The sequence below is a fragment of the Empidonax traillii genome, unplaced genomic scaffold (genome assembly GCF_003031625.1).
Source record: "Empidonax traillii isolate 1590-97213 ecotype Southwest subspecies unplaced genomic scaffold, ASM303162v1 scaffold68:size1967880, whole genome shotgun sequence".
Taxonomy (NCBI): Eukaryota; Metazoa; Chordata; class Aves; order Passeriformes; family Tyrannidae; genus Empidonax; species Empidonax traillii.
In genome coordinates, this window is record NW_020955261.1 from 366,301 (window position 1) to 374,914 (window position 8,614).

Below are 8,614 nucleotides of genomic sequence, written 5' to 3' on the forward strand. Positions count from 1 at the left end.
CAGCTAGAGAGCCCTGGTTACCAGCCAGGCTTCTCCGTTTATTCTGTGTTTCTCATGAGTCTTGAAGGCTGCAAAACCAAAATTTTTACCTGAAATAGCTTAATTTTCCTATTGTATTAGTCCTCGAGATTATGCAGTCCTTTGTGTTCTTTTTTCATGCCTAGGATTTGGATATGTACAGCTGTGTGCATATATGCGTGCTTGGCTACCTTCAGCATTCACATGCATAAAGAAGACCGTATTTAGATAAAAATTTGTGTCCTGAAATTACTCATTTGACTTGACTTGTGGTCTGAAAAATATTTCCATTGTTTAATCTATGATAAGCAGAGACTCCCTTCTACCGGTGTCCTTATGTCCCAAAATCCCCCGGGGATTTTGCGCAGTGCTGCATCTGCTCTGGGCTGCTGGTGGTGACGGACAGTAGATGTCACTCTTGCCTAACGTATGGATTCATGGAACAGTTCGCGCTGGAAGGGACCTTTAAAGGTCATCTAGTCCAACCCCCCTGCAATGACATCCTCAGATCAAGTTACTTAAAGCCCCATCCAACCTGACCTTTAATGTTCCCAGGCGTGTGGCACCCGTAGCTTCTTTGGGCAACCTGTCGGTTTCTCTACTGAAATGTTGTGTCCTTTGTAACTATGTATGGGGGTGAGGGAAGAGTGACTGCCGATCACGATTTCTACTGAGTGCAAAGTTTACTTTCAGATAAATATAAGGAGATGTATACATAGAAAACCATAGCTTTTATAGAATCATAGAACAGTTTGGGTAGGAAAGGACCTTTAGAGATATCTAGTTCCAGCTTCCACCCCCACATTGTTGTGGGCAGAGACATTGTTGAATAGACCAGGTTGCTCAAAGCCCCACACGACCTGGCCTTAAACGCTTCCAAGGATGGGTCATCTACAGTTCTCTGGGCAGCCTGTTCCAGTGTCTCACCACCCTCACAGTAAAGAATTTCTTCCTGACATCTAATCTAAGCTGTCCTTCTTCAGTTTAAAGTAATTCCCCCTTGTCCTATCTCTGCATGCCCTTGTAAACCTCCCCCCCCCACACACCCCAGATGTCTTATAAGCCCATGTTAAGTATTTCTGGGTGTATTTCCGATGGGGCTTTTTTGTGAAATTTTTTGTTTTGTTTTGTTTTAGCTCAGTCTTTGAAATGTGTGTTGGGAGCCTCCTGAATTATGCAGAACTACTGATCTCATCAAAAACTTGCTATTTTGATGCACTAATCAGTGGAAACTTAATAGTAAATTTGGGTATCTCTGAAGGAGAATTTCTTGTCCATCCATCTTATGGGTGAAGAACAAACCAAACTCTGGCAGCGTAAGGCTTCCAGAGGGAGCCATGCAGGCAAAGCCTGTGTTTCTTTCTGTTCAGCAACTCTCTGGCAGCTGTGCAACCACTTCATTGCAGTTATTCCCCAAGCACTGAGGGCTGGCGCTTTCAAAAGGCTACAGAGAAATACACACCACAACTGAGTGTGTCAATATGTCTCATTTTTTAATAACATGTTCAGAGTCCCTTTGAGACCAGCCCCTGGGAGATCAGACCCGTGCCCAGGCAGGGGTAAAATGCTTGCAAAATTGCAGCCTGTGGGAGTACCTGTACTATTTGGCCTTTTTCCTCAGTAAGTTAAGAACCAGATTCCCTGAAAAGAAATATTAGTTGCTCTTACAGGGATGACAGTTTCTCACTGTACCTCACACTAAACTTCATTTTTTAGCAATGTGTGAAAATCACAGTAATTCCTGACTTCCTCTAGAGATCTGGCTAGTGGTTTCCTATCAAAATCAGTCTCTCTCTCAAATAGTGACCATTTTAAAGCCTTTTCACATAAGATAATTTTCCTGCCACCAAAAAAAAAAAAAAAAAAAAAAAAAAAATCCATTGTTTTGATATAGTAACTACATGAAGGCTTCCAGTTGTGTCTGAATCCCTAGAGTTTCACTGCACAGGACCAGAATGTGTTTACAAGAAGAGACACCAATTTTCTTTATTATTAATGTCTGCTGTGGATATGCAATTTCAAGAGCAAGGCAGAAAGGAAAAATTACACAACTGAGACATCTCTTGAGAGAGATGCTGAAAGTGAAATATTTCACTAATGCACATCTGCCACAGATTACTTTTCTTCTGAAACCCACTCAATACCCATCCCAACAGAGATCTTAGTCAAGCATTCAATGCTTGTTTACAGAAGAATTTTGAAAAATATAAGATTTATAAAATTAACAGTGTTATTAATAACCCTAGTGGAGACAGTGACAGGGATGTATGTCAGCCTGGCATTTCTTGAATTTCTCCAGAGGAAGTCACTGTATAGCTTCTTTCAATGAGTCACATCCAGCTAGGAGATTATTCATAATGATGGTAGCATGTCAGTAGGAAAAAAAAAATTGTTGGCAAGTATGTAAGTCCAATTAAACCAAAGGGTTTAGGTAACATGAACTGAAACCTCATGGATCCAATTATTTACATTACTTGGGAATAGTATTTGGCTGAAAAGGATCATTTGGAAATAGGATGCTCTCAGGGGCGAGACACTGAACAACAACTTGCAGTGGCTCGGGAAAACTTGGGTTTATTTAAGAAACTAGAGATTTATGCTACTTTCTGAGTCACCCACTCCCTCACTGACCCCAGCACTATGGTCACAAAGTCTCACCATCCATCTCAGCAGGGAGGTTGCTACTGGCAGAGGATGATCTAGCAGGAAGTCAGGATGGTTCATGCTGTGCTGCTGCTCTTCGTTAACACTCTCAGACGTTATGGGCTGCAAGCTATCTGGTCTCCTCCATCTTTCCCCACTGCTGGGTTATTCCTTCAGGCAAGATATTTGGGTTATTTTTCCAGGCTCCCTTCTTCTTTCTGACAATGCTACTTCACTTTAGGAGCCTCTCTCATCATCATCAGCTCTTCTTTACATCACCCTGGGCCTAATTTTCCTGGTCTAAATAGTCCACGTGCAGAAGCACAACATGTGATCAGCTTCCTAATTGCAGGATTTGTCTCACGTCTATTTATTAATCAGAGGATGTACCATTTTTGTTCAGTTCAGGTGGGATGAAAATTTACAACCAGCTCATACCAGTTGCAGCTGGCAAGCAGGAGGCTTTGAATTGAGAATTCCTCCCCCTGCCCCCCATACATCTACACGCAGGTTTCTGCTGCTTGATTGAATTCATTATTATTTTTCAACTTGTTCTTGTTTTGTCAAACATAGACACTCAGGATACCTATTTTTCAATCCAAGATTTGACATCAGGTTTGCTATGTTCTGAAGCCTTGACACTAGGTGTCTTCATCCTTAAAACTGAGCCAAACCAAACCACACCAAACCAAACAAAAAACCAAACACAAAGCCACACCCACAACCCTCCTTTGGAGGCATAGGCTTAGACTTGAATTATTTCTGTAAGGCTTATATGTTTTATGAAGGGACCAGAAGAATTAGGGCTGTTCTTTTGTAAAGCCTTTGATTCTCAGCTCATTGCAGAGCCACGTGCCTGTCAGGTGAACAAAGGATGTGGGAGACTTATGCTGGCCTCTCACTTTGCTTTACTGGGAGCAGAAGTTTGGTAGGACATGAAAATTGGGCTTCATAGACATTTTAAATCAAATATGTTATTATAAAACATCATGCAAGGGGTTTCTTTTTTATATTTCTTGAAATTGAACTATTATACAGGACTGTAATGCCTCTATAAATACCATACAGTAGCTATATACATATTTACCATGCTGAAGAGCATATTCCTGAGCTTTTAGGATACAGTAGTGAAACTAATGAAAACATTAGTTTTCATGGGCTGTGCTACCTCCCACTTATAGTGATTTTCCACTCAACAGAAGCTCGCAGCAAGAGTGTCTGTCCTTACCTTTATGATGCTTCAGTGAAGCTTATCCTCAAGTGCTGGGCAGCTGAAGTACTCAGGTAAGGATCATGACCTGTTCTTAGAGGAGACAGGACACTATGAGACTTCCATGGTGAAAGTGAACCTCACCCCTGGAGAATTGCTCCTACAGGCTGCAAAATGGGCCTAGATTTGACTCACTGAAGGCCCACTTTGCCCTGGATGTAAGCAATGCTGGTAATACCAGCTCCATCTCAGCAGAGGTACTCTGTTCCTCATTTTGACTTCAGCACTGAATACTGATCAAATATTTCCAAAAACCCCTAATAAAATGCATTTTAGAAACTTCCTTCCAAGGTAATTCTCTTGGAGAGGAAAAAAATAAACAAATCTGTACATAGGAAATGGTCTCTAGGCCACTTACAGCCCTTTGGACAGTGTTCAGGCACCACAATGGTGTCTGGTGCTATATGAACACTTAACAGACTATATTTTTGACAATAATTGTGGGCATTTTCCTTCCAATCTCACACTGTGGTTTTTATTTTAAAAAACAATTTAAAAGAGAGGATCCTGAAACACATCTTAATCCCCTTTCACTTTTAACAGATAAAGTGTACACTCATCAACTAAAAGGAAAAAACTGTTGTGGGTTTGCTCTGTGCGAAAAACCTAAAGTATGTTGTTATATAAAAAACGAAACTAATTTTGGTCATCAAGACAAGTAAAAGAAATATAATGCCACATTCTACCCAATGGTTCAAGGAGAGCACAGTTGCCTGTCCTCAGGTAGAGATATATTTGCCTGTTTTAGCTACCTGCATGCTATTTCTAAGGCTGGCTGGTTTCTAGTCTTTCCTGCAGTACAGCAGCATGCTGTTAAAAAGTCATAGAATCATTCAGAAAAAGGAAAAAAGAGGAAATACTTCTAAGATCATCGAGTCCAAAATTAACTCACCGCTGCCAAGTCCACCACTAAACCATGTCCCTAAGTGCCACATCTACACATCTTCTAAATACCTCCATGGACAATGACTCTACCACTTCTCTGGGCAGCCTGTTCCAATTCTTGTCAGCCCTTTGTCACCTCCAGCTCCCACAGCCCCTCATAACAAGGCCTGTGCTCTAGACCCTTCACTAATTTCCTTGCCCTTCTCTGAACTCACTCCAACATCTCAATGTCATTCTTGTACTGAGGGGCCCAGAACTGGACACATTACTCAAGGCATGGCCTCACCAGTGTTGGGGACACTGTCCTGCTGGCCACACTATTCCTGATACAGACCAGGATGCCACTGGCCTTCTTGGCTGCCTTGGCTCGTGTTTAGTTGACTACTGACTGGCACCTCCAGGTCATTTTCTACCAGGCAGCTTTTCAGATACTCTGTCGCAGGCCTGGTGTGCTGCGTGGGCTTGTTGTGACCCAAGTGGAGGAATCAGGAAGTCTTTGGAAAAAAGAAGGAAGGAGCTTAGTTCCAGTATTTTTCCTGTTCAAAACTCATCTAACATTTCTGATTATCCTTCAGAAAGGGGTTGCCTTTCAATAGGAACCAAGACTGGAATTCTCAATGAAAGTCAAGAAAATGTTACAAAGGTGCACCTTGAAATGCAGTTGAATGGAATTAACTCTTTGGTCATTTGCTGTCTTTTATGGAATATATGATCTCTTAATGTTGACAACTGGCTATTATTAATCAGGGTTTTCAATCAAATCACTGATTGAATTGTTGACCATATCCTTCAATGGCAACTGACAATCCCAGCATTAGAGTTTAATACCTTTCTTACATTATGTGAATTTTATGTATTATGGCTAAAAATACTTTTCAGTGGGCTGCTGATATTGCACTATTTTCATGATAAAAAGAGAGTTTACCGAAAATACATTCTCAGCTGGTTTTAATCACCAACATTGTTAGTCAAACTAGCCTACATAGAAAGCACTGAAATTTTTCTCACCAGGAGTTTATGCTGGAAAACTGTCCTGGTGCAACACAAACTTGGAGCTGCTAGTATGACACCAATAATTTATCTGTTAAAAAACTTAGTCTGAAGTTTCACAGAGGAAAAAGAAAAGGTAGAGTTGTTGCTACACTAAAGATTTCCCAAAGTGAGATAAGCGGTGAAATGAGTGTCAAGACTGGGAAGAGAACTGCAAAAAGAAATACCAAAGAAACAGTGGGTGGGAAGGAAAGCTTGTTGTATCCAATGCTGTGCTGAGCATGTGATTAAATACTGTAGCGTAGTGAAAGCCACAGGGCTGCCAAGGGCACACATTTGTTTCCCCCTGCAGTCACGAGCAAGTGACTTGGCAGGAGCTAAAAGGCATGGCGGCTACTGTGCAGTTTATAGGATATTCTGACCTTCATAGTCTGACTTGTCGGTAGGCGCTGTGGAGGCATGGGCGGCTGAGGCCATCTCGACACCAAAAATACTTACCAGGCATGTTGCTACAGGGTACAGTATTTTTAAACAACATCCCTATACTAATGCAGAACATCTCTATACTAACACGGACAGATGAAAGTGCACAGAAGAAGTCGGTGGTGCTGCTGGTGTCCCCCACTTTGTACAGAAAACAGGAATAACAAACACTGGTCTAATTTGGGAAATCTCCAAGGATCCACCACCCTTTCTAGGGAAACATCTTCAGTGCTCAACCACCTTCCTGGAGAAGATTTTGTTTTGTTACATACCACTGGCATTTTCCTTGCTGCCACTAGTGACTGTGTCACCCCTTGTCCTTCACTGGGCACCTGGGAGAGGGGCTGGGTTTCCTCCCTCTTTCACGAGCCAAATTCTGCCTCTTCTCTCTCAGCACAGCCCAGATGCTCCCCCTGATCCCAGTCATCCCTCCTGTGGGGCCCAGCTGACTTTTTCAGTGGGGCAACCTAATGCTTCACTCCTTGCCCTGTGGGGAGGACACAATGCAGAGCCTAGGGAGGCCGTGGCACTAGGGAAGACAGGAAAGGACTTTTTACCTGACCTTTAAAGAAAATACTCCTCTGACAGCCTACTCAGCATTTTTCTATCATTTTCTTTTCATTTGTGGTTAAAATAATAAAAGCTTACTTATGATGTCATTCATTATTTGCATCTCAATCTAATAAACTTCCTACTCTTCCACCTTGACACTTATTTGCTGTTAATGCACGAGCCAGAACCATTGCAGTTTATTTGGCCCAGGTGAAGGTTATTTGCTTGTGAGCAAGAAGCAGATGTAAGTTATCACTGTGATATTTGCAGGAGCTGTACCTGAATTTGCTTTACTACTCCACAGCACTTAACTGCAAACAAAAGCAGCAGTGCTATGTGTTATTTCCATGTTCTCTGCATAGTGCTTACTTAATTTGTGTACACTTCAAACCACAACAAAGTCTACTTATGGAGTCACTTGCTACCTCCTCCTAATGGAGAGACAAAAAAAAAAAAAAAAAAAAAAAAAAAAAAAAAAAAAAAAAAAAAAAAAAAAAAAAAAAAAAAAAAAAAAAAAAAGGAGGAAAAAAATCATACAAATCCCCATAACAGCATTAAAAGAGGTATAAAAGTAAAGATGACAGTTTGATGGAGATCTGTTTGAACAGTATGTTTTCCTTTTAACCAGTTATTGTGGTGCATTACTAATGGTTTACAAGAGCCTGAAATGGAGCTGCTGGAAACACGAGGCTTGAAAACATCTTACATATTGGGCCACTGCTTAGGCATGTAAACAGTTTGTCTGAGCTTTCATAGCTGTAATAAATACTCTAAACTTTGCAAAGCAAGTCATATTGCACTTATCAACCGTTATGCTTCAGTTGTCAGCCTGAATTTTTTTATATACAAATTAACTTTTTCAAACAAAGAAGAATTTGTCTATTACCATGGGATAATGCTGTCACTTGATAAGACTTAATTTTTCTAGTTGTTATAAATAACTTCATTGTAATCATTCTTCACCCTCATTTTGGCCTACTTTCTTGGCAAAATCTTTAACTTGTACAGCAAAGGCTGGAGAGTAATCGCATAGGTGACCAACTACAACAGACTCTCTTCTCAAAGTTCATCAGAAGACTGGGATTTCCTTTAAAAAGCTTGTAAGAATTTTTAGACTTTATAGTAAGTGCTTCTAGAATAATACTACAAGACTGAAATGAAAGAGTAATGTCACAGACAATCCCAAAGCAACAGATCTGAAGGAACCTGATAATAAGATACTTAAAATACAGACATGCATTTTTATAAAGTAGACATATAAGTCTTGATTCTCTTACTGTCTACTCTGCTTCTATTGCTTCTCTTACAAACTACCAAAAACATTAAAGGAACTTGACAATCTGATTGGGGTATTCATCCACAGTATCCCATGCAGCATTTCTCTTGTGCACTGCTCTCTTGCTCTGAAGCCATGCTGGACTTCCCTCAGCGGCTGTCAGAGCACAGATCCAGTTGTTCAGCTCTGTAACAGTAAGAGTACAGAAACAGCAGTTCTGCTCAGCACTTCCAGCCACATCAACCACTGTAACACTCACTGGGATGTGATGGTTGGCACCCACTATAGTGTTTGAGCCCTGGCTAGCAGGGACAAACCCCCTTAGTCATTAGTGCCCTGTCTGCAGGATAGCAAGGTTTTTGGTGTGACAAGGACAGCTTTCCGCTGGTTCCTGGTGGAAAAGAGGTCAGTGGTGGAAGTTGGCTTACTCAAGTCTCCTTGCCCAGCCTTCTCTAACTGTCACGTCTTTTTCCACCTAAGTTCTTGGAGCAAGAACA